This window comes from Manacus candei, unplaced genomic scaffold (genome assembly GCF_025592945.1).
Source record: "Manacus candei isolate 608988 ecotype Guabito, Panama unplaced genomic scaffold, ASM2559294v1 h1tg000046l, whole genome shotgun sequence".
Classification (NCBI taxonomy): domain Eukaryota; kingdom Metazoa; phylum Chordata; class Aves; order Passeriformes; family Pipridae; genus Manacus; species Manacus candei.
In genome coordinates, this window is record NW_026138094.1 from 10,677,796 (window position 1) to 10,702,379 (window position 24,584).

The following is a 24,584-nucleotide window of genomic DNA, read 5'->3' on the forward strand; positions in this document are numbered from 1 at the left end:
TAAGAGCACAGATCCACAGTAAACGTCGAAAATGCTACCGGTGCAACAGAGGCACAGCATAGGACCATCCTCTGCCATGGTGGCAGTGACCGAGACACTCTCTTTGTCCTCCAGTCCCTCTAGGACCCCTGAGGTTTCCCTCTGGTCCCCTCTGGCTCCCTCTGCTTGGAAACCCTTCCAAATCCATTCTGGTGAGGGGAGGTGGTGATGCAGCAACAGCAGACACCTTGTCCGATGCCTGGACACCCCTGGGGAGGCAGAGCTGGGGCCGCTCATTCTGTGCCCTGTCCTGGCTGGGTGCTGGGGGACTGCCCTGAGGAGAGACAAATGAGGCTTCTCCTGGGGAAAGCCTCAGCCAGAGCTCAACTTCCCAAACAAGCCTGGGGCTGTGGGTGTGCTGAGAGGGAAGTTGTCCTGCAGGCAGCAGTACAGGACAAGCAGGACACAGTCTGCTCAGGACGCGGCACATCTGACGGACACCATGGGTTTGGGCCCATTGTTGCTGCTTTATTAAATCACAGCCCTCTACAACTGGCTCAGTGGTGACAGAAGACAGTGCTCATAGTTTGAATTGTGGTTTTTACTGAAGATTTGAAGCATCAGGATTCCAGTTTTCCTGACGGTATGAAGGACAGAGGTTTTTTTGTGATAAGATCTATGCCTGGAAAGCTCCCCAGGGAGCCACCAGGCCTCAACATGGCATCAAGGCAATTGGCAGCAGTCACCCCAATGCCTGCCTCCCAGCCCATGCCAAGTCACCGCCGTACCCACAGCCTCAGAGCCCATGTAGATCCTAAGGCAATTAGGATCTACAGTGAAGCTGGAGAAGGGTCTGGCAGTGAGAGTGCCATGGTTGGGAAATGCTCAATCTGCTCATGAAGGCATCTGTAGGGATAGGCAGACAGACTGGAAGTAGACTGAAGTGGTTCAGAAAGTTTAAAACCTCTCTTCCTATTGGCTTATCCTGTAGGCTGATGTGCCACTGCTTGAACTGCATGTAGATCCTAATGTGGTGGCAGAGGAAACCTGCTGTGAAGTTCCGGGGGTGGTAAGCTGACTGACTGTAAAGAAGACGTCTTTGGGGATTCTTTTCCCTGAGGTTTTAAAAAATTTAATTTGCCTAGTTTTCACTGTTGTTTTTTCCTTCATCTCTTCCTTACAGGAAGATGAGCAGGCAACTTTCTTTCTTAGGGATTTTGTAAATAGGGAAATGAGACAGACATTTTACCACTTGGTATGCACAGGGGAAGTGTATATGAAGTACTACTTAAATGAGCCAAGTTTAGCCTAGCTATTCTCTAATTATTTGCTTTTCTTGTCGCATGTTTCTTCCCTTTCCCACAAGGATGCTTGTTTGGCATGTATGGAAACTCCCAAAAGATTGGAAGAGCATCTTTTAGAGAGCCAGGTCGTGCCAGTCTGCCTGCTAAGGAGGACAGACATTTACGGCTGGAGGTAGAGCAAGCCTCTAACAACTTCTAATTTATTTGATTGATTTGATAAATAATAAGTGCTGTTCTCTGAAACTTCCCCTGATTGCCCTAAGCAACACTCATATTCCAGAGGCTGACAAAGCAAAGCCTCTGTTTTACCAAGGACAGAATTTCTCATGATTTCCCCCAAGGCAGCACCCTCTCTGAAACGCTGGGCCATCAGTATATAACTGTAGGCATGCCTAGTATGTGTATCCATATCCGTTTAAAATTTTCTTTTTATGGTGTCTCACACTGCCGTGGGCCTGATCCCTGCAAATACTGAGTAATGGAACAAGTCTCCCATGGGTGGACATGGGCTAAAGAGGATTTTCATCAGGAGAGGGAGCTCTCTCTGCACCGACTGCTGGGGAACCACCGCTTGCTTCGGGCATTAAAAATGCCAGGGGAAAGCTGTGCTCACCATTTTGTTCTTATGTGTTCTTTCATATGTTTGCAGGAATTTCATAGGCTGTTTAACTGCAGTGATTTGGGTTTATATATCTAGTGATGCTCTGTAAATCTAATAGTAAAATGAGCCTCCATGTGGAGAATGCATTTGTTTGGTCCAAGAAGAAATAACACACCCGCTTAAACGCAACAGTTTTTGGTGGAGTTTGGCACTGGATGGGGAGAGTACACTTGTCACATCCCTAAGGGATCTGCAGGTGGGAAAATTCCCCTTATTTCAAGAAGTTTACAGAAGGCTAAAAGCTGTGCAAGACATGCTGACACTGAATTTCCCATTTTAAAAAATCAAATCAGATAAAAGTATTGTTGCCCTTTTGATCTACATATATTTTTAAAGAGGGGAGGGGAGGGGAGGGAATCTTCACACCGCCTAACATGCTGCTTTGTCAGACAGGGAGGTAGATGATAGATAGATAGATAGATAGATAGATAGATGGATAGATAGATAGATAGATAGATAGACAGACAGACAGATAGATAGATATCCTTATGCCTTTCAGTTCTCTGAGGCTGAAGCCGGAGCTTGCAGACCGAAGTTTCAGTCAGGTTCAGCCATCCCGGCGATGCGACACTTGGGCTCGGCCCTGCTCGCCCCAGGGGGGAGAAGAGATATTTTATTCGCCTTTCTCCGGGAGTTGCCCTGGGTCCGTGTGTCCCCCGTGTTTCTGTCTGTGTGACCTCGCCCGGTCCCCACGCCCCAGGGCGCTCCCTCCGCGCGGGGACAGCCGCCGGTTTCCAGCGGGGCCGGGAGAGGCGGCGGATCCCGGGATTCCTGCGGATCCTGCGGCTCCGGCGATTCCCGGGGCTCCGGCGGCTCCCAGGGTTCCTGCGCTGCTGCGGAGCTGCCCCTGCTCTAAATCACAGAATCACAATTTGGGGGTTGGAAGGGACCTTTCAGGTCACCCAGTTCCAAGCCCCCTGGCATGAGCAGACACACCTTCCACTAGACCGGGTTGCTCAGACCCCCATCCAACCCGGCTTTCAGTGTTCCCAAGGATGGAGCATCCACCACCCCTCTGGGCAAGCTGTGCCAGTTTCTCCACTCTCATTATTAAAAAACTCCATTTCTTATATCTAATCTAAATCAACTCTCCTACAGTTTAAATCAAAAAGTGACCTTTTCTTTTGCAAATAATACAGGAGATGAACAACATTATCAGCACTGTGTATCTATAGCCATTTAAAATTTTCTATTTATGGCATCTCACACTGACTGCCGTGGGCCTGATCCCCGTAAATACTGGGTAATGGAACAATCTAATCTAAATTGATCCCCCCACATTTTAACCATTCTCCCTTGTCCTATCCTGACAGGCCCTGATAAAAATCCATCCCCATCTTTCCTACAAGCCCTCTTTAGGCACTGTAAGGGGGTCTAAGGTCTCCCTGGAGCCTTCTCTTCTGCAGGCTGAACAACCCCAGCTCTCTCAGGCTGGCTCCACAGTAGGTGGCCTCCTCTGGACTCACTCCAGCAGATCCACATCCTTCTGATGTTGGGGATCCCAGAGCTGGAGGTGGGGTCTCACAAGAACAGCGCAGAGGGGCAGAATCCCCTCCCTTGCCTTGCTGCCCATGCTGCTTTGGATGCAGTCCAGGATATAACTGTCTTTCCAGGTTATAAGTGTACATGGCTGGGTCATGTCCAGCCTCTCACCCACCAGCACTCCCAAATCCTTCTTGGCAGGGCTGCTCTCAGTATAAAAAAGAGAGGTGCCTTTCTATCACTCCCCCTCAACATTGTCCATGAGGGCCTTTGGCTGTGCTTTGCTGGGAATGGGGATGTGTGGGGGGGTGTGTGTGACTTAGCTCCAGTCCCTAATAAGGGCAATGTTCTGCACAAGTGGTGGGGTGTTAAAGTGGAATAGGGTTTGATTGAGCAGGATCAGGGTTCAAGGACACTGTGCCACTTCTGCTGGGTGGTAAAATTGTTCTCTCTTACCTCTGTCCTCCGGGATCCCCAAACAGATCTGTGGGAGCTTAGTTGTACTTTCTCTCGAATTTTGTGCTTCATTTCATCCTGTCCATTTGAATATCTGATGTAGTTCAATTCTCCTGGCTGTTAACACACTGAGCAAGTATGGTAGATTTTAGCAGCCCTTTCATCTGACTTCCTAATTACTTTATTTTTCTTTTTTTTTTTCTTTGCAATAGGAATGTCTTAATTCCTAAGTGAGAATTCATTTCCAATTTACTGCTGCGGACAAAGCACTACATGGCAAAGATGTGTTTCCTTTTCACACTTTGTGTTGGTTTTGGCTGCATTTCAGGTCTGACCTCTCCCTGTATATCTGTAGGTGTACACCAGATGTTTGTGCCCTATTGTGGTTGGTGCTGGACAGAAAGCATCACTAGACAAGCAGACAGTCCTTTTTCATTTTGCCAGGGCTTTATCCTTGGCTCAGAACAGGAGGGATTTAAGTCTACTGCTATTGATTTGATAAGGCAAACAGAACATGTTTCATTATTTCTTTTTTTGTTGTTTTTTTCTTTGTTGGGATACTCTCAAACACTAGGAAATTGCACAATCCAGATGGCAACTTAACTCACAATTGCAACAGCTCATAATTGCAACAACTCATAATTGCAACAGTCTTTGGAGTCAGCTTATGCCCAACTGCTGAAATAGTTATGATTTAATCTTTCTGTATTTCCTAGTTACTTCTACAGAGAACCTCAGCATTTCACAGTGACAACAGGACCGTGGTGTGGACCTGTCTGTGCAAATCTCCCCCAGTCAGGAACAGGTAGAGGTTTAGGGGCTGGAAAAGTCCCAGGCCCACATGGAAGAAGGAAATGGGACCAGTGTGCATTAACCAGTTCCTGGCAAACCTCTCTCAAGAGAGGTCAGTACAACCTCTTTGGTTCCAGTTTCCATAGGAGCCTGTGCAAGACTTGCACTTACACACCCAGGTGAGAAGCTGAGGAGACACGAGTCTCATATCTCACCCTGGGCCATACACGTGTCAGAAGGGACTGCCTTTCTCTCTGATGGGACCTCTAACAGAAGCTGGAACATCAGGGGTGGAAACTGATGCAACTCTCCCAGCAGGTCAGTGATCTCGTTAGGTACATATTTAAAAGGAATAAATTCCAGTGCTGAGCCAAACCTCAGCATCAGAGGTGAAGTCAAAATCCCTGTGAAACCCAGTGTCCTCTGAGCATTGCTTTAACCTCTCACCTCCATTTGCTATTGACATTATTTCTCCATGAAAGGGTTTCTGTTTATACAGAATGTCATTCTTCCTAGGACAACTCAAATTTTAGCCAGTTGCAAGTCATGGAAGAGCTTTGCCAAATGCCTCACTGCATTGCACTTGATGACACAGGGAAAACTGTGGTTCCTGGGTGGAAGAGGAAAAGCCATGGTGCTGGCAGTCACCACCACAGCCATGCTAACAGCAGGATAAAGCTGGGATACCAATGTTTGACTGAGCCTGCTGAGGGACCTCCTCATCTTCTAAAAGACTTAAAAGACTTGAAATGGAGAACATCAGCCAGAATAAGTTACCCCTTACAAGTGTTAGCACCTGAGGGTGCCACATTGGCATTATGTGTGTCCTACGAAGGAATATGCATCCTCTGGCATACTCCTCCAGAACTAACCAGACAAGTGGGACATGATTCTCCATGAGCAGGAAGTAAAGCCTCATTTGCTGCAAATTTGTGTCCTGTATTACCAGACTCCACTGCAAAAATAATCTCCCTGTGTCTCCCACCACACCCACAGCAAGCAGAGAGTGTGTGATGTGATGACATGCACACTAGTGAGCAGCTGAGAGGCACGTGCAGCCCAGCCCAGCGGGATGACAGATGGCTGTGCTCATAGTCTTCCCATCCTGACTGTCTGGAGGTCAAGTGGGGGAAGGAATTTTCAGGAGATTCGTAGAAACTTCTCTTTGGCTCTAAAATGTGTCTTTCAAGTGTGGCTGGATGCAGCAACAAGCTTCAGGTGTTGTAGGAGACACTGTCAGATGGTGCAGCACAGTGTTCCCATAGGAAAGCGGGATGGCAGGGCTGGGCTGGGCTGAGCTGGCTGCTGTCTCACCTGACTCCACAGAACCTCTACCTTCTGCATCTCCTAAACACCCTCTGCAAGTCCAGAGTTGCAGATGTCACTATGCCAGAACAAGCTCCTGTTGGCTGGAGCCTGAGCAGTTTCCGAACTTTGCCTTTTCTGGGGTAACACAGAAATACACACTGGGCTTAGAAAATGTGTAAATATTGAAACCACAAGTGGCATAACTTCTTTGTAAGAGTGAAAGAGTTGGTGGGCTCCCTCCTATAGTTCCTCTTCCTGTAGTTCCTCTAACATACCTGCCCCCTGGATAGTCATTCACTCTGGCATTAAGACAATGCAGAGTAATCCACGGGCTCTTTCTCTTCCCCTGCTGATTTCCCAGTGCATTCGCTGTGTCCTGGCTTTGGAGAGAGAAACTGCCCCAGCCCAGAGCTGTGGGGGCTGTTTTGGGGTCTGTGTGCACCACCTGAATCCTTGATGCTACTGGCAGGAAGCATCTTGCACTCACTCCTCTGTCCCAGTCCCCCGTCCTCACTCTGTGTGTGCTGGCTCGTGTGCTCAGGGAACTGATCCAGCTGAAAAGTAGAGAAAAAAAGAAAAAGATGGATGAATCCATCTGTCTGGCTGATGGCAAGACCACTTGATAAGAAGCATCTCCACAAAAGAAGGGGCTGCTTTCTCCTTGAGCAGCAGCTGATCTAAAAGCCAGCTATTAAAAAACATCTTCCATGAGCACTCCCGCTTCCCTCCAACCTTGGCTGCTGTTTCCCAACCTGGCAGTGCCCCTGCTCTGCTCTCTGGTGGTTTTAGCCAGGGCTGAGCTGGCTGGAAGCTCCTGGTGAGTTGTCAGCTAAATTAATCCTGCCCCAGCACCCTGGGTGGCTGCGTGTCACCAGGGGTGGTGAGAAGGACATCCATCTTTTCCCTTAACACTACCATGGATTTGTGCCCAATTAAGATGACTGTTAACTGTGGCCTTCATTAGTAGGATTGACAATGGAAACTTTTAATCAAGTGTTTGGCTCGAAACACTTGAAAAGTGCAAAAGGAAAAGGCAGAGGAGGGAAAGGATCACTTCTCCCCTTCTCCATTTACCACGGATAAGTTAACAAAAAAAAAAAAAAAACCTAAAAAAAATTTCCCCTGAGTAATTTGAGTGTGATACAGCTGGATTTTAAAATTCAGGATTTAGGCGTGGGAGGGAGAAAATATATTTTAAATCTCCACTTTCTCTCCCTGGACAGATGAAGTTTAGCAAGGATCAGGTTAAGGTGATGACTGATTTCCATGTTGGTTCTTGAGTGTTTCAGCCAGAACTAGATTTTTGTGTCCCATTTATAACAGGGCTGGAGCAGGGGAAAGGAGCTATAATGGAAGTGCTGACACCACTCCAGCACAGGGCAGCCCTACTAATGGTGCCCATGTTGCTGGAGGAGCCAACTTGGCAGCTCATACTGGGACAAGCCTGACAGAAAGGCTCTTTGAAAATAATTTACTGCTCCAAAAATAAATGCAAAAAGCCCAGCCTTCTTCATATGGAATGTCTGGCAAAATTGCTCTTGGGAGTCCCAGGACATTGTCCAGGGCTTCCCCGGTGCCATGGGATAGGGTTAATTGCTTGAGGTGTGATGGGAATTGTTAGGTGTGATTTAGCAACACTCTACATCTAAAAGGAATGAGGAAAAACTAGCTAAGCCAGAACAACCCTGGCCCTGCTGAGGGCAGAGGGATGTAGAGTGCAGGAGTAAAGGCATCTTACTTGTGCTGTGTCCTTCTGTCCCCGAGGAGAGCTGCTGGCCACCACGTGTCCTCCCAGCCCCACAGCCCATCCACCCAGGTCTGTGCCAGGCTGCTGGGGTCCCGCTCTCAGCTTCCTCACACATTTTCCATGACTCTGTGTGGAGTGGAAATACGTTCCCAGGGAGGAGGAACAAAGGCTGGGTGCTCTAAGCCACCATGCTCTGGGCTTTGGGGAGTTTCTGATGATGTTTTTGACAGAGCTGCCTTTTTCTTTTCTTCTGTTGGAATGCATGTTGTGCTACAAACCACAGGGCAAACAGGTAGCAGAGCAAACCTACTGCAGGTGTGGGCACAGGAGAGCTGGTGCTACAGAAAAGAAGTTGCTGTTTAATGCCATGTGAAAGTTCTTCAGCTGGGGACACCAACATTTATGTGATTTTTCAAGAAACCAAGTCCAAAGCTGAGTTTGTAGCAGAGCTAAATTCAGCTGTTTGCAGTGGGCAGAACTGTGCAGAAATCAGGAAGTTCTGAGTGTTGTTGAAGCAGAAACTCTTGTTCAAACCACAGAATCTAAAGGGAAATTAAAGGGAGCCTGGGGCTTTCAACAAGAAATTTTTCTTTTTACATAATGAGAGTTTCTCATAGCAATGCAGAAGTTTCAGCAGGGAGATGACACCTCACCAGCAGGACCCAGAGCACTGGGAATGCCGGGGATGCTCAGGAGGTGGGTAAGCAATGGGGATATGAGGAGTGCTGGGAAAATGAATTCAAAATGTGTATTTCAAGTGATCTTCTACAGTTTGCAAAAGTGCAGGGGTTACTTGAAAAGCAGGCTATGAACAGATGCTTTAAGCTCAAGCCATGTTAAGGTGAAAAGCCCCAGCACAGCTGGGCTCAGTGAGTCCCCTGACATGGTGCAGGACATCCATCACTGCCGTGCACTGCCTTGCTTTGGAAAATGTGTTTATTTAGTGGTAGCCAGTGCTGTGCTCACCCATTGCCCTGTGACAACAGTGTCCACTGTGTGGAAACCCATGTCGTATTAGCAAAGCTAACAAAGCCAGGGCATCTTTGCATTCCCTCCCTTGCGTGCGTTGACTGAGCGCAAACCCGTTCGCTTTCTTTGCCTCAGAGCACAGCCTTGGAAATGCAGTAGAATATTCCAGCAATTCCCTCCAGCCCAGCAGAGGCTGCCACGTGGGCAGGTCCATGCCTGACCAGCGGTCCTCATGTCTTTATGTAACTCCATCCTCGGACAGAGATTAGCTTTCACCGGAATGCAGGTTTGCAGCTATTCCAGGGAGGCTCAGCAGGAAGCCTTGTGTGCTGCTGAAGGGTTTCATTTCATTTCTCTGTACAGCTTGTAAAAGGCTTCTTGGAAACCAGATCTTTGCATTTTACTTGAGTTCACTTATCTGCCAAAAGCTGCTTCAAGTTACTCTTTCCAAGCCATGTTAGATTAATCTTTAGGTAAGAAGGAGGCAGCAACAAGTACTGTATATCTTTGTTGAGAACTCACCGCTTCTAATTACATTCCCCCTTATAGGCTTTAATTTTGAGGACTAGAAAATGAGGTCAACCTCTATTAAATGTAATGACTTTCCCTGTGGGGCTTGCAATAAAAACAGCTTCACAACAAAGGTTTCTATTTAAGGGAGAGGAAGTTTCTGTTACAAAGAAATCCCCTGACTTGGTGCAGGGGCTTAATTTTCATTTGCTGGCTACAACAAAGTGAAAAGATTTGGGTTGAGACTTTAACCAGTGCTTATCTGAGAAAAAATGGGCAGGAGAGTTAAAACTTCAGGAAGAAAAAAAGCCCCATTGCTGCAGGAGATGACCTAGAACCTGTCTGGCAAACAATACCTGAAATTACTGGCAGCTTCAGAGAGGGCAGAAAGCACAGCTGCATCCTGAGCCACACCAGGGCCACCGTGAGCTGCATGCAGTGAGCATGCAAGAGCAGCAGCTTTGCCTTTCTCTTTTTGCTGCAGCCTGGACACAGCTGGTTCCCCATGGGTGCCCCAAGAACAGGTGGTGTGGTTTGTTCCTGCAGGAGATGAAATGAATCCTGTAATGGATACAGGACCTAATTTGGAACACTGCAAAGAGCACAGGTTGGTGCTGTGCCCTCTTTCCAGGCAGCTCCTGTGGCTGTGTACCCGGGGGGGCAGATGATGCCCTGCCCAACTGGTAACTCTGCATATCTGTGATTTTCAAAAGTGCACTGGCTTGAACGGGCTGTTTGGTGCTGCTGTAGCTATTCGTGTGGCTATTTAAAGCTAGGAAAGCACAATGATGTCTTAATAACTAAACTCTCTTTTACACCAGAAACTGGAGGTAAACATGGCCATAATTTGTAAAAACCGCTGTTGCTCTGATAACAGCCTAACTAGCAAAGTTCACTCTTTCTTTAAAGGTGGGGTTTTTTTTTCTTCCAGCAGCCTTGCAGGCAGGAATTTGCCAGGCAGTTACTAAAACATCGTGCCTGCCAAGCGCAGGAGGATTATTTCGGCATCAGCTCCTATTAACTGCTCCACGCTCAGGTCGCCATGTTTGAGCTGCGTCTGGAGCAGCTCGAGAGCGGCCGCAGCCAAGCGTTCGGCTCTGGCTGCTCTGCTGCCTCGCTTTCCTTGCAGCCCAGCTCGCTGCTTTGCACTCCCGATCCCTGCAGAAGGCCGAAATATCACGCAAATGCTGTTTCACTGTATTAATGCCCCGGTGTGCGGTGACACACTGCAGACCTTGCGCAGGAAACACAGAATGACCCCAGGGCGTGCTGGGAAACAGGATCGAGGATCAACCTTCTCCACCAATGGAGGTTCTTGCCCTTTAAGAAAAAGCCTGCAGTAATTTTCCATTACCCTGCACAGTCTTGTCTACGTGGCAAGAATTGTTTGTGGAGGCTGGAGCATCACGGGTGAGGCGCAAGCTCCAATCCGGCTGCCGTTGCTTGGCTACGCGCTCGGCATGCCGGCAGCACGCCAGGCTCCTGGGAAGCACCTTTGTTCCCCGAGAAGGGATTTGAGTTGTGTTTTCATGCCGAAAGCTGGGGACAAATGCTGATTTTCTCAAGCAGCCTGGCAGAGCTGGGCTTTCCAAACAGCACGAGCCAGCCAAAATGTTCAGTGAAAATACGAATAATAATATGTGTGGAGTCCATCTCCTGTGATGGTTTCTCTTCCTTTGCACAAGGAAATTTAACGAGCTCATGATGTTTGTTTGCTGTTGCACTGATCCCAACCAGCACTTAATCAAGGCAGCATGTTGAATTGGGCAGAAATACTGTCAGCAAAATCCTCCCCCGCTCTTGCTGTTTCTGTCTAATAAACCAGACGGATTGCTGTTGTTCTGCAACTTGATAAGCGGATTATTTTTTTTAATGTAAGGTCTGGAGTCCTGACAGGAGAGTCTCTGCTCGAGGCTGCAATATCTGTTGTCTGAAATGTCTGAAATATTTCAAATGCCACTGGCAGAATCTGCAGCAGCACGGAGGAGCAGGTCTGTGTGCTGTCCCTGCTTGCTGGCACTTGGCAGCATGGCTGGAACAGGCGTTTCCATGATGTCTCAACATGGCTTCAGCTCCAGGATAGCTTATTTTATCTGTGTGAGGCTTGATACTTCCACTAATAAGAGAGCTCTGTGTTTCTTCTAGCAGCCCATGCTGTCAAGGACTCTCCCTGCACCAGCAGCCAAACCTACACTGATAATTGTTAAGCAAACAAGTGTGTGTTCCCCCTACCCCCCTCCGCTGCCATTTGCCTTTTGCAGCAGCTCCAGGCACCTTCAAGAGTATGAATAAACATGTCATTTGGGGGTGTGGAAATGTGAGAATTGAAAAATTTGATATAAAGTGGAACACACTGAGCATCAGCCTTAATTTTGCTTCATGAAGTATGAAGCCCAAGGGGAATTTTGTGCTCGCAGTCTCACATCCTTCATCACACAGATGAACAAACATCACCCAGCAGAGCCCTGGCACAACTACAGAGGGACCACCTACCCAGCTTTGCTCCTTGAGGGGCTCCACATGCATGGTGGCTTTGAGGTGTCTCTCCTGGGCACAGGCATAGCTCTCCCTGCAGCCCTGTCACCCTGCAACGTGTGTCTCCTAACCACAACCTCTCTGAGGTTTACGGTTTAAAGATACTGGCTTCCTGCAGTTTCTCTTGCAAATTAGCAATGTTCTCTGCTTTCTGGGCTCCTTTTTGGTCCTGTTTTCTCACATCCATCCTTTCCATCACCTCCTCCTCACCCCTGGTGCTGAGGGCTCCACTGCTGCTACCCAGCAGCTCAGTTGATGCCACGACCATCTGGGGACCTGCACAGTGTTCCCCACCTCCTGGAGAGCCATGCAGGAAGGGTGGAGTTGGGCATGTAGCAGCCTGGCTACATGCCATCTGTCACCCGGAATATGCTTGTCCTCCATCAGTGAAGTGTGCCTTGTGTGATGGGAATGACTGAGCAGACATTTAGGATGGTGAGTTTCCGTATCCCTATGTCAGATTTTCCCGTATGGATAACTTGATGGTTAGAAACAGCACCTTATCCACACTACACAGTGCTTGGCTCTCTGTTCAGTGAACTTTTTGGCTTGTCTTATCTGTCTTTGCATTGTTTTATTTTTTTAAAGTAACCTACTGCCTCTTAGCAGTCTTAGAAAACCTTGGTATCTAAGAAAAGATGAGTTTGGCTCTTGAAAACTGACTGCTAGTAGTAGCCCTTTTCCTTTTCATTGTGTTTTCAGAAGTGAAAAGCGGAACTTCTGAACTCTTTAATTTTTTCAAGTAGGCACAGAGGTGCACAAAGGAGGGTCCCTTTCCAAAATACATTGCCCTGTGCTGTGCCTGCTATAACACACCACCACCACAGCTTGCCTCTGCTTGGGATTTGCTCTACACAGTAAAATGCAGAGGATCTGGTCTGCCAGGAGGAGGGTTTGCCTCCCTTGTTTGCACACTTAGGAATGTGGGTGAGTCGCTGCCTTGTTTGAGAAATGAAACCTTCTATCCCAGCTCCTTATGCCTTTGTTTTTAGAACTGCAGGTTACCTTCTGTTGAAGGTAACTCATGCTCCCCCCCTGCTCCTCTGTGGCTCAGGTTTAACATTTGGTTTCACATTTTGTATTTCCTTCCTAAAAGCACAGAGATGGGACTGCATCTTCCTACGTGTGCTCTGAAATCCACAGGATCCTGCAGACCTTAGAGATCAGAGGAGGCAAACCCAGGTCTGTCTCCAGCGAACGGGGTTGGTTTCCAGTACAGCCAGTGTAGCTCTTGTACAGCAACATCCCCAATTAAAAGAGTGACAATTTCCAACTACAAAATTAGAACAGTGTTTGAGAACATTTTGTTTCAAGAAGGCAAGAAAAGCAGAAAAGGAAAGAATGTTCAGGAAAGACACAAAAACCACAGCACAATTTTCTAAACTTTTTTTAGCTTTCAACAATTTAAGCTTAGGGACCTGTGGCCATTTGGTGAATGAATTATCTGATTTCAAGGGGTTTTAAATGCCTCAAATGATATTCCTACATTTGAAAATAAACTCCTTACTTTACGTAGATGCTTAAGTATGAGTTTCAGTTCTTTGGTTTGCAGATAGAAAAAAATTACGAAAGACTCTTCATACATAATTTGACATTTTCCTTGACTGCAATTTGACATCTAAACCTGATCTTTTTTCCTTATATAATAGATTATTTCCTTCTTGGGTTTGGTTTTTTTTACACTCTTAAGTCTGCCAGTTATTCCCAAAGGCCCGGTATTTATATTTATTCCACAGCAAGCATGTGACTGGTGTGACTGAATAATTATATCAAAATGAATTTGGGTTCCTTTTGTTGCAAAATGTTCTAGGGCTGTAGATATGTTTTGAATGTGTAATAAGCTCTGGGTATTGAGATTACAAGAGCAACTAACTGCAAAATCCTAAGGATTAAGGTCATGCATGAGATATTTGATTCTCCCTCCTGTGAGGTTCGATTGCAAGATACAGTCTGCTCCCACTAACTTCTTAAAATGAGAAAGCTTGAAAAATTAACGAGATTCTGTCAAATTTGCTTTGCTGCTAGTGGAACTGGAGGTGTTGAAGAAACGGGGACCTGTGAAGAAAGGAAGAAGCAGGGACCAGGAGGGTCAAAATCCCTGCTGGCTCACAGCTTGGAAGTGAGGAAAGACACCAAGATGACTCTTTTTTTTTTTGCCATAATTTGATCCACTATAGAATTCATTCTATCAGAAGGGGCAGCTCTTCCCCCTCTTTGTTGCTGTGACTGCAGCAGTGTCTCAAGACTGTGATTGGGACCAAGGTTCTGTTGTGCTGAGCCAAAGAATGTGTCCTTGCGAAAAAAGGATACAAAGGGAAGATAGGAGAAGTGTGAAGAGCAGGCTGGAGGTCATGGGGGAACCACCTTAGTCCTACGGAAATTCAGTGGTATGGATTTTTTTCCCCCTGAGGTGGATGTATGATCAGGCAACATGCCACAGAGGCAAAATGGGTTGGTCTCTGTGAGCCTCACAGTCCCCAAGGCACTGTAGACCACTGCTCACCTCCCCATCTGCCAGCTCAATTTTTATTTTTAGTTGTTGTTGTTGTTTTCTGGAGGTTTTTTGTTTGGTTGTTTTTTTTACAGAGGTGGCCATTCTTCTGCTTCAATTTGCTCTGAGATCACAATATTTTTTTTTCCATAAGCTATTGAAAATCGTCTGATGGGAATAACTTCCAGTAACTGATTCTGTCATACAAATGGGGTGTATCCTTATGGAGAACAAACGACTTTATTTTTAAGTTAAATACGGATCAGCTGCATGCACTCCCTCTTCAAAAAAAGCTGTGGATGTTACAATTTCACCTGGTTGCAGGCATGATTAGTCCCTTCTGTCCTTCATGCTGTCGGTAACTAGGGCATTGCTGCTGCCTCACTGCCCGTCCCAAGGGATCTGGGTGGTGTTTGTGCAAAGGGGATTGGGCTGAGGAAGGGGTGGAGAAATGCAGCTCTCAGCCCAGGATATATTTAGTGAATGCAGCTGTGGGAGGCAGCAGGAACAAGAGATCTCTTGTATTGCCAGAGCTCTGACAGCTCACATGCCTAAATAATCTGCTGGTTTTTTACCATTACGTTTCCACCCACGCTCCCAGTGTTTTTAATTTGAATGTAAAGTTATACTTTAATGTAGTCGGAATCCTTCTTGGAGCTTAAAAGTGAGATGTGTTACAGTGTCAGTCTTGCTGTAGCCCTTCAAGTGGGGCAGCACGCAACTTTCATGGGCACGGGTTTTCTCCATGGCAGAGAAATTTGACTTCATTTTCATCCATTAGGGAGGGTAGTGATGTCGGAATATGCCTTTCATGTGCACTGCAGTACTTGCTTGGGCTGGAAGCAGATATGCCACACTAGTACAGCCCCTCCCAAGCAAATAAACTCTGCTTCTTGCCAGGGCTGCTGAGCTGGGGTGCAGAGCCTGCTTCTGCTACGCTGGGCGCTCCACTGTGCTGTGCAAACTTTGCTGGTTCTCCTGGCATCCCTGGGAGTCTGATCCAATATTTGCTGGTACGTCATGGGATAAAAAAGGACAAAAATAGGTTTATCAACCCTCTGGGTCAAGCGGGAGCATGTTACTGTTGCTGTGCATTAGGACTAATTTGTCTGGGCTCGCTGGCCATGTTCAGACTTGCCCCCAGAGAAAAAGATGGAGGATGAGAATTCTCTGTGTGTCTTCTTCCCTGGCTTGTTCAATGGTGCACAACAAGCCATGAGCTAGACTGCCTCAGGCATTAAAAGCTTATGACAAATTAAATTGCAGAATATAAAAAGAAGTAATTTTTTTAGTCTTGTTCTGATGCAGTTAAGGGGTTGGAAAAACAGGGAGGTCCAAAGCGTGGCTTTGTGTCTGGATGATGGAGACATCACATTTAGAGAGAGACAGACTCTGGCATTGCTCTCCTGAAGTTTCTCCCACCTTAATGGTATTTTTCCGTCCACAGCAGCATTGCTGGGAGATGTTGCAATGACACATCCACCCTTCTCTGCCAGGGCAGCATCTTGACCCTTCCCACCCCACCATGGATTTACCATTCCTGTGGCAGAGACTTGTCCCCACCTGATATCCATATGGGAAATGCAGCTCCTGTGGGTGGCTTTCATGGTTCCACCACAGGCTGGCACAGATTCTGATCCACCTTTGAAAAATTGTGTGGTATATGTGTTCTGGATATAGCTGTCCCACTTTCGCATGCTGTGACCCAAGGGAGTTTCGGTGGCCAGTTTGTGTATCGAAAGCACTTAGTATTAAAGTGTAGCAAATTGCATCTGGGCACAAATCTGCAGGAGCTCAATGCCCTGCGTACCCACACAGGCTTTTCTGTCCCGAATCCTGCTGATTCTGTGCCTAGGACTGGATTTATTTCAGCAGGTAAATGGTTAACTGGAGGACTAATTGGCTCTGAGAGCTCCAGTCCTTTGCAACAGATTATTGGCATGCTGGTAGGAGCAGCTCCCTTCCTTCCCTTCCCCCTTCATTATAAAAACATGAACTGTAGAGAAACCAAATACCACATGGCGCCCTGCGCCGAGCCCGTCAGTGCTCCCGGCTTGGTGTTCAGCACAAAAAGTCCCTTTATATTTGGGAAGCGGAGGGAGAAAATTCTGGAAACGCAAGAACGTGGCGATAGTGGCTGAATCAGCACATTTATTTGTGCTGATATTTATTTATCAGTGTCCAGGCGCTCGACTCCACAGCCCCACACACCCACGGGCCCCACGCCAGCGCGGGGGAGAATCCCGGGGGTATCCAAAAGCTCCACGTCAGTTTATGGCTTTGCAGAGGGCTCTGGGCAGTCACCGAGGGGCTGAACGTAAAGAGAGAAAAATGAAAGCTTTAGGGGGGAAAAAAAAATAAAAGTTGCATTTCTGTTTTCCCGAGGAGCCGTGGGTGTTTTTAGGCAGCTGCCTGCAGAGGCCGTCGCCATTTCGTGAGGCGGCATTAATGCAGCGGGAGGAGATATGTTGTGCTTTTCATGGAAATTCGGATTTTAAGGTTTTTCTCCTTGGTTTGAAGCTTCTTCATTCTTCCTTCACCCTCTTTCAGTCCAAAGGCTTTAATTTTTAAACTTAAGTGGAAAAAAGTAATAACAACAAGTGAGGAAAACTAGGGGGAAAAGGGAAAAGTTCTTCTGAAGGGATTACAATGTGCAAGCAAAATCAGGTCTCTATCCAGGAGAGAAAAAAATATTAGAGGTGTAAATTGGCTCCGAAAATGCCCCCAAGGGCATAGGGAGGATAATCAGGATGACAGCGTGGCTGAGCACTCAGCATCCCAGGCACGGCCCAGGTGTGCAGGGAAAATGCAGCTCATCAGGCATGTTTTAAATAGAGAATTTTTCTCTGGTATGAAAAGATACCTGACTGGTCTGTGCATACACAAAACCAGCCCTTTGTGATTTTCATGAGCCGACTTGACTTCCAGGTTTTGAGATACTAGTTTTGATCTAAAAGCTCAGACTATTGCTAGTGCTGCAGAACTGCTTATTTGATCAAAGGAGAAAATAGGGATTGTGGCAGGAGAGAGGTCAGGCAGATCCCCTTCGGTGCAAAACTCGTAGAGCAAACTGCAGTGTTTCTGTTAAGGGCCTTCTGTATTGGAGTTGACTTCTTCCACTCCAGGACCTTTCACTTGCAAAATACATTATAGGGCTCATTTGTTTAACAAGTCTCTGGGAGCTGCGAGAGAGAATTAATGCTGGCATTTGGAAATACAAGTGATAGTGCTGCATTTGATTTTGGTTTCATGTCATTATTTTCTGGTTTCAGAGTCAGAAAAAGCTGCTCATTTATTTTTCATGTAGCTGTATTTTTTTTCTGACTTCTTGAGGAGGCAGAGCTAATGAAATCGTGCTGCAAGAGGCCTGAAGCTTTTGATCTGATGTTCAGCTTCAACAAATTTCACTTTTGGAGTTTCTGCACTTTGGGGGAGGCTGCAGGTTATAGAAACGAATTAGTGCATCTGCTAAAGGAAGAACTACGAAATTAGTGCAAAGGGTCTCTGCTCGCTTTCCTTGCTGACCCAACTGACTGGTCAGTAAAGTGTAGCTCAGGAATATCACAGCCTCTGCTGGAATATGGCACGGGATCAGGAATGCTGCAGCAGTGCAGCACAGTTGGGTGTGTGGCTGCCTACTCTTAGGAAAGCAGCCATAGTTATTTCAGCTGCTCACGAAAGACTTGATAACTTCCAACCATGGATTCAAATCCAAACTAAGTTTGCAAGGAATATCAGTCATATTTAAAACCAAGACTAAGTCAGATTCCTCCACATTAGCTGCAGTTGAATTTTGCAAGGTTTCTGATCTCCTCACTCTGGGTGCGAAGGTGTTTCCTTTTCAAGCCTGCCACCTGAAAAGATTTCTATGAGACAGTGATTCCTTCAATACAGAAAAGCCATGTAGAGAAACCTCTTTGCCACCCCAAGATCATGATTTTCTTGATTGCCCTCTTGTACTCTGCTGAGGTTACTTTACATCTGCAGGTCAAATGTAACATGAATGCAGCATGCACTGATCACATATAACAATATATATAGTAAAGAGCTTTAGTGTGAACATCATGCACATCCTTGGTTTGTCTGTGTAACACTGTGTATTATACAGATAATATAAAGCATAAAATAGTTTTCATATATAAAAATTACTTTTCCAGCATATACTAATGTGCCTTTTATAAAGTCCTAGTTAGGTTATGTTTTCTCCTAAACTTAATTCCATTTTATTAACAACAGCTGAGTAGACTTCAACTTCATTTTTGGTTCCAATTTTCATTCTGTTCAGTGTGTGTATATATATGTATACACAAGAAGATAATCCTTTATTAATTTTTTGAGCAGAACACTTTTCTTTTGTACAGCAAAAGTCCTGTCTCTGAATGTTCATTATCAGCACCTGATGTGCTGTCTGGACCACAATATCCTAATAATTGGAGTTTAAGGGGAAAAAAAAGCCGGTTATTAAAGTTACAGTGTTTCATTTTTGTGCATGTTATGATTCTAAATTATTCAAGCATTTGACTAGCTCCTACACATAGAAACTTATGTCTCCCATGCATTTTTCCACCCCAAAGTGTTCTATGGTTTCCTTTGTCTTACACACTACGTCAGAGTATTCAAATGCACTGTGTAGTACCAGTAGCGTGTGGCACATTACAGGAAAATTTGAGATAGTTTCTCAATTAAGTGCATTTTATTTTGACCTATTTCCTTCCACTTGAGTCTAACATTTGGTCTCTTCATAGTCAATATTCTGTTTTATGGAAAGGTTTTAAAATTTTACTGAAGGAGATGAAGTACCCAGGACAACTTAAATTTATATTGTTCCTTTTGCCATTATTATTAAAAATAGGAAAGAAGAAGAAATGTTGGGGGAAATACAGGGAATATTGATGCAATTATACCTACATGTGCAAAGCTACAGGCTTGCTGTTACTCTTGCAATTTAGACCTCTGCTTCACGTTCTATTTCCTTCTACACACTGGGATAGTTAATTTCAGTTGCACTTTCCAACTACTGACATACATGTTCATTCCTAAATTCACTTCATATGCTTCCAAATCGTTAGGACAACATTCACTTTAGACACACCAAGAAAAACCTGGAGTGATTCCACTGACCTAAATGTAATTACTCAGTGCTGAATTAAAGGCACAGGCGCATAACTTAAGCCCCATGTGTTTGGAGTAAAAAAGCTCAGCTTTTGTCATTAAATTCCATGTTTCTAGACCTTAATCCAAGACACATTTGTAGAGAGAGGTGATAGCTTCTTTTTAGAAGAATTATTAAATCTAGAAGAAAATAAGTCAATTCTAGGCCTGTTGAGGTCTTCCACTGGGTGAAATGGCCATGAAGGTGGCAGTCAGATTTTTCAGGTGGTGATTAAGTGCTGTGGATGCCTCACCCAAGTCATCTTGCATTTCCTGTGCTGCTTCAATTGCACAAAGAGCCATTGACCTCATTTTGTGACGGGACTGTACCAACAGTGTTTTCGTGGACTGCTTACGTTTTCTCCCAGCTCACTGTCTAATAGTAATCTGTCACTAAATATTTTAAAAAAAAGTGAGCTGTGAATGGTTTTAAGCTGAGACAAGATTGTCACTGTTAATGGCTTGGTCAGAGAGAGAGAGAGTATTTGTTTCAGCATGTAAATCTCCTTCCTGCAACAGTTAAAGCTGCTAAATCTGGAGTTTAGGTGGCCGACATGTCCAGGGCTGCTCTAGTCCCTGGGCTGATGAGCTCTCCCAGCTGGGTAAAGCTCTGTCAGGAGCCAGTTTATAGTGAATTGACTGTAGGAAGAAAATATAAAAGCTCATGGGAAACATGAGCCTGACACAGGAGCTATTTCTTTTCAGGTGGCATTCTAACCTAAGTGTGTGGTGAATCACTACAGCAAAAATTGACTGGACCCCACATCTAACAAGTATTGACAAATATGAAGAAGTTTGTTTTGAGTTAGCAATGTAAGGGGTCTTTTATATATATGGTGCATTACAACAGGGTGATTCAGGGCTTTCTCAGACTGTCTATAAAAATAAAAAAATTATATGCTTGTAAGATTTCAGAAGAAAAGGCACAGTTTCTTTTCCCTGCATGTGGCAATTTGCTGAATAATGCATCATTTTGTCAACTCTTATAGAGCAATCGATAAATGCCCTACAGTGCTCCCTGCACACAGGAGACAGGAATGAAGATCATTATGGAAACAGGCTTGAAACTTGCTTGAAATAAAGATCCCAGTTCTATATTGTGGTTTTGGAGGCCTGGGCTGTTTTTCTTTTCATTCTAGAGTAGCTGTAATTCATCTTGTTCGATTTGAATGAAATTCATCATGTTTCCAAGGCTAGTATGAAACTCTTTGTTTCCAAAACTCCAAGGAGATTTACCAAGAAAGTATAGTTGTTGTTATGCTCATCATCTAAACTTTCCAAAGTCTCCATTAGAATTCAAATGGAGAGTTGGTAGAAAATGAAAACTAGAGCTTATAGTTGTGAATTTTTTTTTGTCCTTGATTTTAATTGTTAACACATATTTGTGCTAAGCCTGCTTTCCCTTTTCTGATCATACTCCTCAAACACTTAAGCAATCAAGCTTTATTGGCTCATGTTTGCAGCAAATGAATTTCAAGGATGGACAGGTAAATGCCTTTGGAAAATGACCTTTAAATGTGCATAAGGAAGTAATCATGTTAGAATTTCAAATATCTGAGTTTAAAAATTAAATTATTAATTTCATTGTCTATATGAAAAACGTAATTTCACAACTACATTTGAAATCCAAATATTCTGAAGATTCGGCTTAAAAGCTATGAAATATTCTGACTCTTTTCGTAACAATTCTGTGGCATGTTGGAAAATGGGAGAACAGTGTCTTTATTTTGAAACACAAGATTGGGTATGGCTCTCTTAATCGTGCCAATGCTTTTTTTTTTTTAACAGACTCTTGATAAAACAATGACCACAGAACACTCCTGTAACTCTTCAGACCGTGTTTACAGCCAAGACGGTGAGATAAAGAACACTGCTTGCAGCTTCTACCTTTTAAAGTGATTTTAAACCCTACCACTGTTACTAATCCTTGCATGTTTCCAGTCCTGCAAGTTTCCAAGCAGCGAATTTCATCAGTGCAGAGCACTTAGTGTGTAAGTCAGGTCACAGCACCTGCCTTTTCATGCTGTACCCACGGGCACTGCAATCCCTGGGAAGGTGCACTTTAGTTTCTTATTTGCTTTCAGGGGTGATTTCAGTAATGAGCAAAGTTGCATCATTCTTTTTCATGTGAGGAGACATGTAATAACTCGTTAACACTTTTATCAATTCCAGTGTCTAAATAGGTACGGGCAAAATAGTCAGTCAGTGTTTTTTCTACCATGTCCCAGTCCTCTTATAAAAGTTTTTCAAGCCAAGCAGAACAGTTTGTTACCTAAAAGCTGACCTTGAAAAAACAGATCACTGCATACAAGTAGCAAGGTTTAAAAAAGGGGGGTGAAGAAATAGATTTGTTGTTCTAAGAACAATGATTTACATTAAGAAGCAATTAAACATATTATTCCAATCACCCCTATTCTTTAAGTTTGAAACAGTCTGGAGTTTAAAAGTCTCGGAAGATATCATCAAAATAAGGACTACTGTGTCTTTCTGACTTTTCTTACACCTCTAAGGCTGCCATTTAAGGCAGTAACTGTGTGTTAGATGTTGACCAAATACAGCATAAATACCTTGACTGAGATGATCTCTATTTCTTACAGTTAAGATGGCAACATGGGATAATTTGAAGATGATCTGTAATAACAACAAAGAACTTCAAGTTTCAAACCTCCTTAAAAAAGTGGACTCGATTTCCCAAAAAAAAAAAGTGTGTACATTCCTTAGTCAAGTTAATATAAAGTGTGATAATCAATCCTCTCACCAAACAATAGTTGGTGTTCTGTCATTTGTCTTATTGTACACAGGAACTCATGCAAAACTGAAACAGCAATGTGGGTCGGTTGTTAAGGAGCTCGTAGATCTAAAATTTGAGCTCAGGCCACAAGATCACATGTACAGCAACAGAACCGATTCTTTGATGCATTGTGACCAACAAGTTAAAAATTTGCTTAGGAGAGATCATTAAATCCCACAGAATACATTGAATCCTTTTTTGACTTCCATTTAGTCATTATACTTTTTATTAATAACTTATTTTCCTTTGAAAACAGGAATAAAAAGAGCTGAATCTTGGTTAAAGTAGCTTCATTTTGAATAAAATGAAAAAAACACTGGAGTTTGGCTTAGACTGAAAGATTTTTTCTTTACCATATGTTTATGACACTGATAAGAATTTGTTTCTAATTACTCATGGTAATAAATCTTTTTCTTGCTGCACACAAGGTTCCTCATTCTGAACATGAGCCCCATAAAAGTGCCAGCAAACCCTCCTTATTAACATAATCTCAGTTTCCAGTGTTAAATCCTAGGAACAAAAAGGGCATATGTAAAAGTTCTCTCTATGTGTGTAGATGTGTTTGCAATTATTCATTACTGGCTGGAGCAAAAGTCTGGATTTGAATTCCAGTTCCAGGCCCCTGGCAGAATGAACAGCATGAGTTCATTGCTAGAGCTCAGTTTTATCCTTGCTGCTACTGAGTTTGTTGCTTGTCTTGTGACAGGAGGAAAAAGCTTTGGCTGGGATCAATACACCATAATCATCTCCACCAGTCCCACAGGGAAGGTGGCTCCATGCTTAGAAGGCAAATTTTTATCTACCTGTGATTTTAATAGTGAACTACTGAGGAAGGAAACAGAAGGAGAAAAAAGAAGCCCAGCTTGTTTGTTTGTTTGACCAACATGTTAACACGTTACATACAAAAACTCAAAATAGAGCTCTACATGATTTGGGACAGAGACAATTTTGAACACAAAGTTTGCAGGAAGTTAAATGCCTCCCACAAATAGCTCGCTGTGCTCAAAGGGTATTTGATGTCCCGTTTGTGTAGTCTCTGTCAAAGCAATCTAAACTATTCTGTTTGATTTAGGGCCTGATTTCTCTGGAAAGTGAGAGTTTTAGTTGAAGAAAAGCTTGGTGACACTGCACATCTCTCAGTCTTGCTTAGACTCCTGTTTTCCACTTCAAAAGGCAGATACAATACTTAACTCTTTTGTCCAATGTTTGCCTTTCCACTGTATTTGTGTCTCTAGAGAGTTGTGTGCTACCCTTGCACCCTGTGTATCACAAAGAACAAGCCGCTTCACCAACCTTTTGGTATCCTCTGGTACAGAGGACACGGTGGGGCAGGCAGGGAAGGGATGGTGCCCTGTGAAATCAGTGTGCCTTTGTATGTTGTCCCTAAGGGATAATAACATTGGGGCTGGGGGGGGAGGGAAAAAGGGTTCTAGAAGAAAAAAGAATACCAGAAAGTGAGGTTATGTGCCTCTATCTGGAATTCCAGCCACAGATGCAATCTCAGAAAATAGTTCCCCAATTAGTAATGGAAACATTAAGTTGTCTCGGTAGCATCAGATGTGTGGTTCATAAAACATGGCTGAAGTATTTGGTCTAATGATACACAAAGGAAGAAAGTGTGTCATCTGAAAGAGAGGGAGTAAACTGTATGGAGGAAATTGCAGTGTAGAAATGCTGAATTTAGAAGAAAAAGAATAGGGTAATTGCAGAAGCAGTAGGAGCGACAATTTTGTTCCACTGTTGCATTAGGAAGAAGAACACAGACTGTTACTGGTAAGGAACAGCAAAGCTGTGTGAGGAGAACCATGGCTCTGGAGAGAGTGTACTTGTGTTCACCTCCATACAACTCGCTTGGAGCCAAGAAACAGAGGAGGTCATGGATACTCCTGTAAGGTTTTTTGGAGCTGCTTTAGGCTTTGGTGTGCCAGGAAGCAAAAGAGCATCACTGAATATGTTTAACTTCCATTAATTTTTTGGTTACATGTAGCAGCAATGGAGTAAGGCACTTCCAAAAACATTTCTGTCTGTAAATGTACATGGATATATTTTTTTAAAGAGAAACAGTCTCTTATACTAGACAGTCTGGTATAGTTAGAGAAAATCAGATAACAGTCTGAGCACACAGGTTAGGTCTTGTTTGGTTATAATCTTAAAACTCTCCTGACTGGAATCATACTAGTCTTACAAAGTGCAATTATGTCTAGAATGCCTGATCTCTTTTCCCTCTTTCATGCAGTTATTGCAAGTGATCACACTCTATATATTTTTCTAGAAATGTACTTCTGTTCTGTGGAGAAACAATAGAAAGGCTGGAAATTTTACATGGAATACCAAATCTTGGTCCGTGCTACGAAATTGTACCTTGCAGGGTCAGCTGAAAATGCTGACATCAGTAGAAGTGCTGTTGC

The 24,584-nt window shown here is 44.4% G+C and overlaps 1 protein-coding gene across 1 annotated transcript in view; it reads left to right on the forward strand.

Annotated features, from left to right (window-relative positions):
* The first annotated feature begins 11,809 nt into the window (after positions 1-11,809).
* CHD2 (chromodomain helicase DNA binding protein 2) overlaps positions 11,810-24,584 on the forward strand; it is an 84,536-nt gene continuing 71,761 nt past the window's right edge. Inside the window, exons 1-2 of the mRNA XM_051796674.1 lie at positions 11,810-12,178; positions 21,174-21,240. The gene's annotated coding sequence lies outside the window, so the exon portion shown is untranslated. The remainder of the gene's footprint in view (positions 12,179-21,173; positions 21,241-24,584) is intronic.